Source organism: Panicum virgatum, chromosome 1N, assembly GCF_016808335.1.
Source record: "Panicum virgatum strain AP13 chromosome 1N, P.virgatum_v5, whole genome shotgun sequence".
NCBI lineage: Eukaryota > Viridiplantae > Streptophyta > Magnoliopsida > Poales > Poaceae > Panicum > Panicum virgatum.
Window position 1 is genome coordinate 33763562 of NC_053145.1, and position 14704 is coordinate 33778265.

The following is a 14704-nucleotide window of genomic DNA, read 5'->3' on the forward strand; positions in this document are numbered from 1 at the left end:
TGATCCAATTAGGCACCCCGAATCGGTGTGATATCTCCTCGATGAACTCGGCTGCCTTGGCTGCTGTAGTGGCTGTCACTAGGTTGACTTCGATCCATTTTGTGAACTTGTCAATCGCCACGAATATGTGACTGTATCCGCCGACGGCCGTCTTTAGGGGTCCCACCGAGTCGAGTCCCCAGCAAGCAAAGGGCCAGGAAGGCGGTACAGTCCGTAAGGCCTGAACCGGGACGTGCTGCTGCTTCGAGAAGAACTGGCACCCGGGACATTGCCTGGCGATGTTTCGGGCATCGGCCAGGGTCGTGGGCTAGTAGAAGCCTGATCAGAAGGCTTTTCGCACGAGGGTAGAGGCGCCCGCTTGGTTGCCGCAGATACCCGAGTGGATATCGCTAAGGAGTTGGACTCCTTCATCCTGTGCAATGCATTTGCACAAGGTTCCTGAGGAAGCCGAGTGCTTGAACAGCTCGGTTTCTATGATGACGTAGTTGCTTGACCGGCGAGCAAGCTTCTTGTGTTCCTTTCCCTTTGGGTAGCTTTCGTTGTTCTTGATGAAGTCGATGACTGGGGAGCGCCAGTCGGTGTCGAGGGTTAGGACCAAGCCCTGTGGTCGGGACCAAGTCGGGCTTTGTGGGAGGTTCCTCTTCCATCTTGATCGTAGGGCTGTTGAGTGCTTGAACAAACACGCCGGGTGGTACGATGGACCGCTTGGATCTGAGCTTGGACAGTGCATCGGCCGCCACGTTGTCGTCCCTGGGGACGTGGTGGAACTCCAGGCCGTAAAACTTGGTTTCGATCTTCCTGATCTCCCTGCACTCCCAGTCCTTGTTGACATGTTGTATGACGACTTTGGAGTCGCCATATGCCAACAGACGCTTGATGCCGAGTGTGACAGCGATCCGGAGACCATGAATAAGGGCTTTATACTCGGCAGCGTAGTTGGTAGCCTTAAAAAGTAGCTAGAGGACGTACTTGAGTTGTTCACCTTTCGGGGAGATGATGAGGACTCCAGCGCCGGCTCCATCATGGTTGAGGGCGCCGTCGAAGTACATGATCCAGTGCTTGGATCTGGTGTCGGGTGGAGGATCTTGGATCTCAGTCCACTCGGCAACGAAGTCGGCCAACGCCTGAGACTTGATGGTGGAGCGCGGCATAAATTCGATCGAGAATGCGCCAAGTTCTACTGACCATTTGACGACTCAGCCGTTGGCGTCCTTGTTGTGCAGGATGTCGCCGAGTGGGTATCATGAGGCCACCTTGATCTTGTGAGCTTGGAAGTAGAGCTGGAGCTTCCTTGACGTGATGAGGATGGCATACAGTAGCTTCTGCACTTGTGGGTAGCGTACCTTTGATTCGCCGAGTACTTCGCTGATGAAGTAGATGGGTCACTGCACTTTGTAGATGTGACCTGGCTCATCGCGCTTGACGACCAGGACGGTACTCACCACACTGGTGGTGGCGGTAGTATATAGGGGGAGGACTTCCCCATCTTCTGGTACTGTTAGGATGGGCGGCGAGGTGAGGAAATCCTTGAGCTCCTGGAATGCTTTGGAAGCATCGTCGTTCCACTCGAACTTATCGGACTTCCGGAGAAGTTTGAAGAAGGATAGGCCCCTGTCGCCGAGTCGGCTTATGAACCTACTCAAGGCGGCCATGCACCCTGTGAGCTTCATCAGGTCCTTTTTGCTCCTGGGAGGCTTCATGAATCTGATGGCATTGACCTTGATGGGGTTGGCTTCGATGCCCCGGCTACTGACTATGAAACCGAGTAGTTTTCCGGACGGGACACCGAACACACACTTGGTCGGGTTGAGCTTCCATTTGAATTTCCTGAGATTTTCAAATGTCTCGGAGAAGTCTGTAATGAATTGGTCATTACATTTTGTCTTGACGACGATGTCATCGACATAGGCCTCGGCGTTGCGCCCGATCTGCCCCTGGAGGCATCTCTAAATGGCCTTCTAGTAGGTCGCGCTAGCATTCTTGAGGCCGAACTTCATGGTGTTGTAGAAGTAGGCCCCGAAGGGGGTGATGAAGGACGTCTTCTCTTGATCCGACTCCTTGAGGGCTATCTGGTGGTACCCTGAGTAACAGTCAAGAAAAGAAAGAAGAACGCACCCGGCCGTCGAGTCGATGACCTGGTTGATGCATGGTAGAGGAAAGGGGTCCTTAGGGCAGTGTTTGTTGAGGTTGGTATAGTCAACACACATTCTCCATTCACCATTTTTCTTTTTTACAAGGACTGGGTTTGCCAGCCAATCTGGGTGTGCGACTTCTCTGATGAAACCAGTGGCTAGGAGCCGGGTTACTTCTACCCTAATAGCCTCCTTTCGATCCTGCGTGAAGCGGCGGAGCCGTTGCTTGACGGGCTTCGCCTTCTTGTCCAGATCTAAGGAGTGCTCAGCCTCCTCCCTTGGGACTCCGGGCATGTCAAATGGCTTCCATGCGAAGATGTCCCAATTCTCCCGGAGGAAGGAGGTGAGCGCGCCTTCCTACGCCGAGCCGAGGCTGGCCCCGATCACGATGGTCTTGTGCGGTTCATTGTCCCGGAGGACGATGGTCTTGGTCGCCACGGCTGGCGTGAGCTGCGACTTGGAAGTCGTCTCCTTGGCGGGAATGTGATGCTGATCCACCAGGAGGTTCTTTGCTGCCTGGGCAACAAGAACCAAGTTCTTGGATCGCTCTAGGGTGTCGGAGAGCTCGATGTTCTTGGCCTCACACGCGTAGGAGGTCTGCAGATCTCCGTAGACCGAGAGGACTCCCTTTGGAGCTGGCATATTCAGGAGAAGATACGTGTGGTTGGGGATCGCCATGAACTTGGCGAGGGAGGGTCTTCCTAGGATGGCGTGGTAGGAGGTCTCGAACTCGGCGACCTCGAAGTTGACGTACTCAGTGCGGTAGTTGTCGCGGGTGCCGAAGGTGACCGGCAGGGTGGCTCGGCCGACCGGAGTCGACCTGGCTCCGGGGATGATGCCGTAGAAGGCCTGGTCGGATGGGACCAGGGATGCCATGTCGTAGCCCATGCTCTGCAACGGGCTGGCGAAGATGATGTCGAGGGCACTGCCACCGTCGGCGAGTACTTTGGCTAGGCGGACCCGGCTCACCACCAGGCTGACCACAAGGGGGTAGGCACCCGGCCTGGGCAGGTGGACCCAGTGGTCGCGACGGTCGAAGGTGATCGGCATCTCCGACCACCGGAGGGATTCAACCGGGTGTTTGAACACCAGGTTGACTTCGCGAACATCCAGCTTAAGCTTGCGCCGGCATGATGGCTTGCTAGGACCGCCCTATCTTCTTCCTGGAAGTTCCCTGGGGAATCTCCCCTCTGCTCATCGTCGTCTCGCTTGGGCGAGTTGCGCCTCCGTGGACGTGCCCGGGTCGTTCTGGAACCTCCCGGCCTGTCGCGGTCTTCACAGCGGGGTTTCTTGGGGTCGTCGTCCCTGATGACGCTGTTGGAGAGTGCTCGGCACTCCCGGGCGGTATGGTTTGTGTCCTTGTACCAAGGACACTTGCCATCCAGGAGGTGGTCCAAGTCCGCTTGGTTGAGGGTTGAGCAGAATTGGGGCCTTTCGGCGATGGCGACGGTGTTCTCAGGGCCACACTTGCGGTCCCGGTTCTTGGACGACTCGGCACGGTCGTGCTTTGTGGCAGGACCATCTGAATTATCCTGGCTCAAGTGCGCTGGCCATCACCCTAAAGGCAACACCGGCTCAGACACACTTCAAACGGAACAATTCTTGGTCTGTCGGGTAACGTCCCGATACAACCACCGGTTCTCGGATCGAACAAGCATACCCCGCACGATGGCGAGTCTAGAGATATTACAACCATAATTTTACAACACAGGCATAACAGTTATTACAATAAGTTTAAAACATTATTACAGATCCAAACATAGTAAAACATTATACAAGACATAAGTTTAAAGTTCAGAGTTTAAAGCAGCGGAAAGAAAACACGACGGCTACAACACATCGCAAAAGGACACCAAGCTAGCTCAAGCAAGGTATCACTCGTCGGGGTCATTGCCGGTCGAAGACGAATCCCACTGAAAAATTTATATGATGTTCATAAGCATATGAAGCATGTTCTGAGAAATTTTGAGCTTCATAGGTGTGGTAGTTTGTTCTATAGAAATTCATCTTTGTTTAAACATAATCTATTTTAAGTATTTTTCATGTATCCATGCCTTACTGTTTTTAGCTAAGCTTTTTACTGCAAGCTGCTGATTAGATGTACTACCTTGCATAAATTTTGTAGCTGTAGAATCTGTTCTTAGCTTATGCTTTAAAATAATCAAAGTCTTTCATGCTTTTCATTTCGCTTTTAAAAACTACCACCCAATTCATTTTTATGAAGTAAAGTTAAGATTAGAACTACTCTATAAACGATTGCCCATATGCTAAGTATGATTGCAATTTGTTAGATTACAACTTTATCGTGAAGTGTATGTGTTGATAATATCGTTTCTTGCATAACATATAGATACGACTGTTTTAGCGGACGGGACGTACGAGATGATCCCGGATTCCAAAGAAGGTGATCCAGAAGCCCAGGCGAACGCTGCTACACTGACTGAAGACCCGGACCAAAGTCCGGAAGAGCCCAAGGCTGAGTTAGCTAGCGACTACCGCGAAGGCAAGCCCCGGACATAACCCAGTATTTCAAATTATGCAACTTATCGTTACTATTTACTTGTGCATTTATAGTTCTTAGGATTTGAATTGAAACCCTAGATGCATGATCCTAGGAACCTATGTACTGAACACTAGACTTGAGTTCGAGTAATTGCTATGCTTATAGGACCGGTAAAAGTCGAGTGATTGCCTGTCATTCGCGAGCTTAATAGGAATTGTTTGTTTACATTCTGCAATTACAATAAGGACGTCGGTCGGGGTCGTATTCGATATCATGACCTTGGGTGAGACCCCGTCTGAGTTGATGAATTTTGCTAAGGTCACGGTGTGTGGTAGCGGTGGTTAAGTGTTTGAAAGTACTAGCCACATGCCGTAAATATGGTACGCGGTAAGCCTAGTAGCTGATAGGATCGGTGAGTGGATATACCTTTCACTCTCTCTTAGAGATAGGATTTTATTTATGTTTATGTTGCGCAACACCACGGGTGCAGGGAGGAAGTTGGTGCCCTGTAGTCGGGGAGAGTGACCCTATCCACAAGCCGGAATGAAAGGTTAACGGTTGTTTGGGAATGACCCGACGGTGTTCCAAACGTGTGTGTTAGGTTTACCTTGCAAGGTTGGAAATCTGATTCGAATCGTCTGTCTCTCGCGGATATTGAGACTGCTTGATCCCTTTGCCACACAGAGTAATAAGAGTAACATTATTTGATCAATCTTAATGTTTGACTAAAGTTCTACCATGGTTGAAGTAGAGTTAGTTGCTTACATAGAATGGATAATCAACTAGAATATTGAAAGCTAAAATGTGAAATTAAGGACCTACTCTTTATTGCTTTTCAGCAAAAGAAAAACCAGAGCCTACAAAACTCTGCATAGTCTAGCTAGGTGGACTAAGTATATCCGTTGATGGTTAAGTCTTGCTGAGTATTAGAATACTCAGCCTTGCTGTTGAAACCATTTTTAGGTATGAGTTTTGAGGACCAGATCGCTAGTCTGACTTGGCCCTGCTCTTTGCCTCATGGCTGGTCCGTAGAGTGGGATCCGTCTTCGACCAGCAATGACCCCGATGAGTGATACCTTGCTTGGGCTAGCTTGGTGTCCTTTTGCAACGTGTTGTAGCCGTCGCGTTTTCTTTCCGCTGCTTTAAACTCTGAACTTTAAACTTATGTCTTGTATAATGTGTTACTAAGTTTGGATCTGTAATAATGTTTTAAACTTATTGTAATAACTATTATGCCTGTGTTGTAAAATTATGGTTCTAATATCTCTGGACACTCCATCGTGTGGGGTATGCTTGTTCGATCCGAAAACCAGTGGTTGTATCGGGACGTTACCCGACAGACCAAGAATAGTTCCGTTTGAAGTGCGTTTGAGCTGGTGTTGCCTTTAGGGTGATGGCCAGCGCACTTGAGCCGGGATAATTCAGATGGTTCTGCCACATGCTTCTTCTCGTGATGAGGTGGGCGGTCGTCGCGGCGGCATTTCGAGCGGTTGTCCCGCTGAGGGGGACACTTGGAGTAGTCGTTCTTGTGCCGGTGGCGGGCCCACTCGGCTTCTTCCATGTCGGCGTGCTTGTTGACAACCGTCATCATGCCACCCACGATCTTGGGGTTGGTCTCGAACATCTTCCTCGACATTTCGATGTTGTGGAGGCCTTCGTTGAAGTAGTGGATGACATCCCTGTCATCAGCTTCCGTAATGGTATTACGGTTAGCAAAATACCTTTTGATGTAGTCGCGGAGGGACTCGTCCGGTTGTTGCACGACGCTGGCCAGATCCCATCTGGTTTTGGGACCCGGGCAAGATGCCTGATAGTACTGGATGAAGGCGTTGCAGAGATCCTGCCAGCTGCTGATGGAGCCAGCCGGGAACACTTCGAGCTAGTTGAGAGCTTGGGGACCCATCATGACCGGGAAGTAGGCAGCCATGATGTCGTTGTCGCCGCGCACAGCTCGGACAGCGATGGAGTAGGTGCACAGCCACGTCTTGGGGTCCGACTCACCGTCGTACTTCTCGATCCCGGTAGGCTTGAAGGTGGTGGGCCACTGGATGGCTCGGAGCCGGCTGGAAAAGGTGGAGAAGCCGTCGAGGTCGTTGCCGGGGTCGTTGTCCCGGTGGGGTCGTTGTGGACGTCTGTCGCCCCGGCGGCCGCGGGTCTGGTAGTTGGCGTCGGAATCGCCGTGTTCCTCGTCGTACTGGCGATGTCGCTCGTGCTCGGCGGCGTCGCATTGGTGATGACAGTTGTTGATGCGTTGACGCAGGTCTTGCTGGTTGAGCTGGAGGCGAAGGTCATCCTGGTTGACCTCTCCATCGTCGTCATGGGGTCGTGTCGAGAGGTGGCTCGACTGGGCACGGTAGGACGAGTTGTCCTCGCGCAGCTGCTGGGCTTGCGTGGCGGCCACGTGCAGATGAGCGCAAGCCTTGATGATCTCGGGGGTCTCCTGAAGACCCTCGAGCACCTGGAACACTACGGCGAGGTTGGCCGATGGCGTAGCGAAGACGTCTTGGCCATTGTAGTTGAGGACGAAGTCGGCGTCGAGGTTACGGGGTCAGATCGGTGAGCGCTGATTCCTGGGGTTGCGGCGTTCGGCGTTCTCCATGTCGCGCTCGGACTGCCGGATCCCCGCCTCGTTGCGCCTTCTGTCAGCACGGAGCTCGTTTCGTTGAAGTCGATACTCCCTTTATTTTTTTTCCTCGTTAGGACGAGTGTCGGAGTCGTCGGAGACGACGAAGATCTGGCGATGCTCTGTCGTAGAAGAGCGGTTGGGCGGGAGGGTGAACGAGGCGTGTTGGAAGCCAAGTTCCTCTCTCAAGGTTGGGTCAGATCGGATCTGACCGAGGGTAGCCGGGTCGGGTAGTCGCACTCAGATCTGATCCGAGTACGTTGTAGCGGCGTTGCGGAGTCCGAAGGGGATCCGATCCGGGTTGTCGTGGAGTCGGAGCGTGTCCTCGCCGAGCCTGATGCACTCGGTAATGGATCTGCCGACTCGATCTATTTGAGAGATAAGATCGTCAGCAGATCTAGCTGGACAACGGGTCGTCCTGGAAGGAGTGACCATCGCGTAATCCGCCTCGAGTTCGGGAACCCTAGGCGAGGCAGATCTCGGAGTGACCAGATCGGATCTGGTCCTGGTAGGAGCACTGCCGAGTTCACGGAGAACACGGTCAGGGTCGTCTCGGTGGGGAAACGCGAGTTCACCAAGTCGAATACACTCGGCAATGGATCTACTAACGCGATCTATCTGGAAGATCAGATCGTCAACAGACTCATCAGGGCGACGGGTCAACCTGGTTGGCGTGGTCGCCACGTCGAAGCTCTTGGATTCGGGAATCCAAGAGGTGACAGGTGCTTGGGGGGTTAGATCGGATCTAACCCCAGCGAAGACATTGCCTCCGGCGGCGGGGGAGCCGGAAGCGGGGTTCCTGGGAACCGTGACCTCCGGGAAGCTTCCGAAGGTGAAGGAGAAGCCGACTATCGCCTCCATCTGGGCGGTGATGCTGGCGGAGAAGACGGCACCAGTGTTAGCTACCATTGAACTAGACGTATGAACCCTGAGTCCCCTACCTGGCGCGCCAACTATCGGATTGTTATTCCGGCCAGTCCACCAGGGGTGTACCCAGTGATAGAGTTTCAGGATGGGGATTTCAGGACCAAGAGCTCGATGGTAACATGAAGACGCAGGGACATAGACAGGTTCAGGCCGCAATGAGCATAATACCCTACGTCATGTGTTCGTTGTTGTATTAGGGTTTGTGGAATGCTGCGAAAAGTGGAGAGAGTCTATGGGTCGGCCTACATCTCCTTTATATAGACCAGGAGCCATAGGGGTACAAGGAATGATATACTCGGGTTGTTTTACAAGGAAGGAGGTCGGTTAAGATAACTAGATATCCGGGCCTCTAATTGGAGCCTCTCATCCTAATCCTCTGGGGATCCCTTCTGTGCACAGCAGAGTCCTGCACACCGAGTAGTTGTAGCCGAGTCACCGAGCAGGGTAGTCTCCCGGGTTCGGGGACCCCATTCGGCAGGGAGGTACATAGGTCTACCTCCGTCAATCCCCCGAGTGCCGGAGGGCCGAGTCGAACTTTGTGGTACTTGAGCGAAGTTTTTCGGTGCTCATTAAGGTTGTCCATCGTGGTTGCAGATCCAGAACGGGATGCGCCCCTGGACGCACCCGTTGGGTGTTGCCCCCGAGCCTCGGAAGGTTTCGGAGAAGCTTTTCGAGGGTCAAAGAAATGATCTTTAACTTGTCTGTTCGAATGCCTGAATATCCAGTTGATATTTTCGTCACACTGCTCCCCTGAGGGTATCAGTGTTTGGCCACCCTAAGGTTGCCACAATGATCGAACCTGTCTCGGTTACCCTGACCCTGAAGCCCTGGGTTAAGTCACTGAGACTTTCCAAGTAGTCCAGACGTCTAGGCCCTGAAGCCTTAGCTGAGTCACGGAGATGCACCGGGTCGTAGATGGCGCCCAGCCCCCGAGCAGGGTCGCTGGCGGAGTCACGGATACGCGCCGAGTCGTCACGGCGCCCGGGCCCTGAGGCCCTGTCGATATGAAAGAGCGCATAACTGGAGTTCTGTGTATGATATGGACTTGTAATTTTTACTGGAGTTCTTTGGTAGTCAACGCAAAGTCAGAATCCCAGAGTAGGTCAGTCAAAGAATTCAATTACTACTCATCTAGTTTTCTGATTTAACAGAAAACAGAGCCTCTGTATTTTGAGTATATCTCCTGCTGTACATGTCCGATTGAGCTGAAATTTTGTGAGAATTTAGACGATGAAATTTGGAACAACTTTGGTATTCAACTCACGAGCTAATTCGGAAAGGAAGTAAAGATAAAAATTCGGACTAGCTGCTGCGTTCAGCTTTTCACAGTCTGCCAACACTTTACATAAGTAGCATTAGAGGTTCATTACATCCATCATCTTCTCGCTTCTATTTGAGATTACTCCCACATCAGTACTAAGGGGGTTAATCAACTCTGAGTTAGTCTAGTAGCCCATGATCCAAAATTTAGGCTACACTAAGAGGAGTCTACAAAAGTCAGGAATAGCGCCTCGGTCTACATGTTGACCGATGCCTCGCTCTCTGCGGGAGAGTGGGTCTGGACCTGCGCGGGCTGCGGCGCCTGCTCCTCAAAGTCAATCTCAGAAACACCCTGGATCTCTTGGGGCTCGTCCTCACCATCCACCTGCATCTCGTTGGGTGGTGCGTGAAGGGCGTCCTGCACGTGCTGCAGCAGGTGAAGCTGCCCCCAACAAAAGACCGATGGATCAGCTGATAGTCAAAAAAAGGAATGGGCTGATTCTGTACAGTTAAAGAAATTGACCAAAACAATAGATAACATGCTCCGAAAATTATCAAAAATTTGCATAAGATGTCTAGGGTAGTGAGGACCATTTCATCTAGTCATTGCTAAGGCCAGTTCATATCCTAACAAGGTGATATGTTCAGGGTTTTGAAGCGATGTCAAACCAGAAAACAGATTGTCCAGAGAGTGTGTAATTTGACCATATCTGCCAAACCACTTGATCAAGATAATTCAAAATTGTACAGTAGGTTCTTCATTAAGTTAACTAAAACTTTCATGTTGTATGATTTTTCAAATGAGCAACTTAAGATGGTCAAAAAATTCAGTTTATACAGACTGCTCCAAGTTCACAGATTTGCAGAAGGTTACTATAAATTCGAAAAAAGTAAGGTAGGGAACTTACAAAATTCTCATATTTTTACAGAGGCTTGTAATTTTATGTAGCTACATTTCATCTATCAGTACAAACTCGATTTGAGGAGATCTTCATATTTTAAATATTCGAGGAAACCAGAATCTCCAGATTTGAGGAGATGGATTTTAAACTTTTTGATTGTAATTTCTTTTCAATATTTCTTTGCTGAAAATTTAGGAATGAATACAGATCCTAATCGTCCTCACCAAATAAAAGAATTGCCAAGTAACATTGGTCTTACGCGGTTAGCTTCGGTGGCATACATAATACGTCTCTCGCTATATAACTAGTCGATATAGCTAACTATCCTAGGATTCGGTTTCGAATTAGCGTACCTGCAGAAAATTGACAGTATATAAAATGAACCTTCCGTGCCAGCACTCACGAAAGTGTTTTCATACATTACCGATCACTATAGAATCGGCATCCATACAATTACCGCCGTATGGACAACGTTAAGCATATGCCATCGAAATAACGTATTGATTGTGTACCGTTATGGACGGGGAATTGAATTCTAATTTAGAACCATTACTCCCCACATATTCAACCGATGGTTGGTATATGGGCAGCAGCTCAAGTAGGCCACTGCTTGAGCTCCAACGTTCAGGCTCGCATCACCGATGGGAAGGTCAGACTCCCTCAGCTAACTAAGCAAGCATACCTCCGCGGCGATGATGTAGTTGCAGAATTTAAATTGCAAAATTTCAATACTGAAATATAATGTGCTAGAAGTTAGCCATACAATATAAGCCACTTAATTATACCCATAAGATCCCCTTGGGCTTTACGTTCTAGACTTGTCCTTGAAGATCCTAGACTTTTCAAAAACTTAAGTAGTTTTGAAGTCAAATTTTAATTTGTTGTTTAGAAAACAGAGGATGTCATCTCTGGTAGGCTGTCTGCGAGCTCTGATGCCAGCTGTGGTGTAACCACCCAAAAGACTGGGCCCTGGTGCATTGATCTTCATTGCTAAGCAACTCTAACCCAATTCGGCACGCACCAATAGTTCCTCGAGTGAAGCCTCGATAAAAGTGTTGACGGTGCTTAAGTGCCATTTTCAACCATCAACTATACTCAATAATCAAGGAAAACTACATGCCTTACTCGCATATTTGTATCACTAACCTTGCTCCATAGTTGTTTTTGAGTTTTGTACATTTCAGAAGAGCAGGAGCGGAATAAGACGAAAACACGCAGCAGACGCCATACAACTACGCAGAATATCGCATCCGGCGTCACACTCTTACAAAGAGGGCCCACATGTCAGAGGAAACAGGGCTTCCACGCAAGATGCACTAGAGGATAAGGATAAGATCCAACGAATCAACCACTCAGCAAAGGATCAGACCGAGGGGCTTCCAGATGGGGTCGGCCGACCCCCTGGGTCGGCCGAACCTGGCCTGGTTCCCGTCTAGGTGCACTTCGAGGAGGAGTAGCTGCCAAGGCACCTGATCACCTTCCATATGTGCGTTGGCGGGAAACCGACCTCTAGAGCTATAAATAGGGCCTCTCTCCACCCCCCCCCCCTCAACACACACACTTCATTTCCACCATTCCATGGAGGCTCTCCTCTCTCTTGCTCTCTTAGCTAGGTAGTGGAGCTAGGCTAGTTCTTCTTTAGCGAGCAAGTCGTCCTCGGGGTCGTTGAGCAATCCTCGGCTCCCGGTATGGCTTTGTATCCAATTTGTCAGGCTTCTATTCATAATATAGAGTTATGCCATGGTTCCTTTACTATCTTGATACTTTATCAATCCATGCTTAGTTCGTTCATGAGTTATATTAAGGTCTTGGTTAGGCCAGATGATATGGGTATGGATAGAGGTTCGATGTGCTTTCGGGCTTGCTCTAGTGTTTTACTTGTCCACCCGAAGGATGGGAGACCTGGGGGCACTAGAGTAGTGACTTCATACACGAGCGTGGTGCTTGGGTATGCGGGATCCTTCGTATATTACCATGCTCCACGGTGTGACTGGGGTAGATGGCAGGTGGTGACAGCCCTGTCCGTCCGGCGTAACAGCGGTGTTGCTTTAGCATACTCCCCAACGTTCGGCTTTGGTATAGGAGTTCATGCAAAGAGGTAACAGGACTGGATGTACTCCGGTGCGGGACCTTCTCCCCGCTATCCCATTTTCCTGGCACCTGTAGTCCTAACCATGTCCTAACATAACCCCAGCTTTGGATAGAAGCACTAGGACACCTAACATAGCTTAAGCTCCATCTAACTTAACATAGAGTAGAGTAGTTCCTTTCTTTTATTGTTTCTCTCTTTTATTCCTTCCTCTTGGAGTGTGGATGTGTGATGTGTCGCATTACCCTTACTTATTCTTTACTAGGACTTACGCCTGTTAGAGCATTGCCTATTACTTGAGGCACAATGTCATGGTTAATGTTAAGTACAATACCTTTGCCACTGCCGTCCTTTGGGAAACAAATAAATGACGATACCCTTACTCTCTGCGTGAAATGCTACAACGGTATATCCGTGCGCTTGCAGATCCTTCTGTAATCGTATTGATTATACCACGAGAGTGGCACCCCTTGGGTGCAATTGCTAGGATGGGTTCGGCGCCCTCATTTCTAGTGATTGCACCAAGGACCGCTAACAAGCATTTCTGGCGCTGTTGCCGGGGATTAACCATTCCTAGTGATTGCTCTAAGAAATGCCAACAAGCATTTCTGGCGCCTTTGCTGGGGATGGCAAGTGAACAAAGATATTGTACTAATGTTAATCTAGGCTTTGAACTCAGGATATAGTATTTGCTCTTTCAGGCTAATGTCTCTATATGTCTTCTTAATTTTTGATTTGAAAAGAAGACAGGGGTAGTGTATGACCGGTTTCTCCCTGCCGAAGAACTACACAGACATTCCAGAGTAGCTCGTGAGAAGGACACAACCTCGCGTCATTCCTCCTCTCACTATCCTCCCGGCACAGGAACCCATTCAAGAAGCACCACTTGTTCCTGAGGCTAAGGCTGAAAAGACTCTCCATGAGTTCTCCGTCCCCTCCACCGACAATGTGGCCACTGGCCCCAACATCAATGTCGAGGATATGAACTTTGAGCTAAAATCAAGCCTCATCAACATGGTGCAGGCTAGCCCATTCTATGGCAAGCCGAACGAGGACGCAAATGCACATTTGCAGAATTTTCTGGAGCTCTGCAACACCGTTGTTATACGGGGTGTCGCTGCTGACGTTGTCAAGCTTCGTCTGTTTACCTTTTCCCTCCTAGGGAAGGCAAAACAGTGGTTTTATAAGGAAAAGGACATCGACACCTGGACCAAATGCTCCAAGACGTTGCTCGCAAAATTCTTCCCGCTGGGCAAAACAAATGCCCTGCGCGGGAAAATATCAAGTTTCCAGCAGACGGGGATGGAATCCATCCCAGAAGCTTGGGAGAGGCTGCAGGAATACATCCTGGCCTGTCCTCATCACGGCATGGACGAGTGGCTCGTCCTGCAAAGCTTCTACAATGGGCTCACAATGACATCTCGAGCCAATATTGATGCCGCTGCTGGAGAAGCCTTCTTGACCTGACCATAGCCAAAGCAAAAGAATTGGTCGAGAAGATGGTCTCCAATCAGGGCTGGAGCGATGAACGACTCCAGCCCCGCACAAAAGGCATGCATACCGTCAAGGAGATGGATATGATTGCCACAAAACTTGACCTCCTCATCAAGAAGATGGAGGAAGGGAGCCAACGACAGATTCAGGCTCCCGTCTACGCCATGGGTTCGCACTTCGCATGCGAAGTCTGTGGCAATGATGGACACTCGGGGAACGACTGCCCCGAGACCCGTGAAGATTGCGCCTACCTCAACAACAACAACAACAACAATGGGTATCGTCCACCACAAGGAGTCCAGGGGTGGACCAACCACGTCCACCATTTCAGGGAGGTAATAATTATAACTCTTCTTCCAATTCGAATTTCAATTCGAACCAACCCGCCTTGAGAGAACTTGTGCTTGGCCAAGTTAAAATTAATGAAAATATAAACAAAAAGCTCTTGGCCAATGATAAAACCCAGGAAAATCTGAATGTCAAGCTTGAAACTTTGTCTTCAATGCTTAAAAACCAATCAAGTTTCAATAAAATGATAGAAACCCAACTTGCACAAATTGCTGCTGCTTTACCTGTTGCTGAGAATAGGAAGATCCCGGGGCAATCCGAGCCTCCCGTAGAAAGTGTCAACATGGTGCTCTCTGGATGGGGAAACTCGTCCCGGATGCCACCATGAACTAACCATGTAGGTAGGTACAATTCCCCAAGGTACGACTCTTGGGATGGCCTTGTGGCGGCAGTTCAAAAGGATCCAGGGGTCCCCATGATTAGTTG

The 14704-nt window shown here is 49.9% G+C and overlaps 1 non-coding gene across 1 annotated transcript; it reads right to left on the bottom strand.

The window, feature by feature from the left end:
• Nucleotides 1–13702: 13702 nt before the first annotated feature.
• On the bottom strand, nucleotides 13703–13806 carry LOC120657926. The gene has a single exon (XR_005668455.1). It is a non-coding gene; the product is annotated as a small nucleolar RNA R71 (small nucleolar RNA).
• Between the last annotated feature and the right edge of the window lie 898 nt (nucleotides 13807–14704).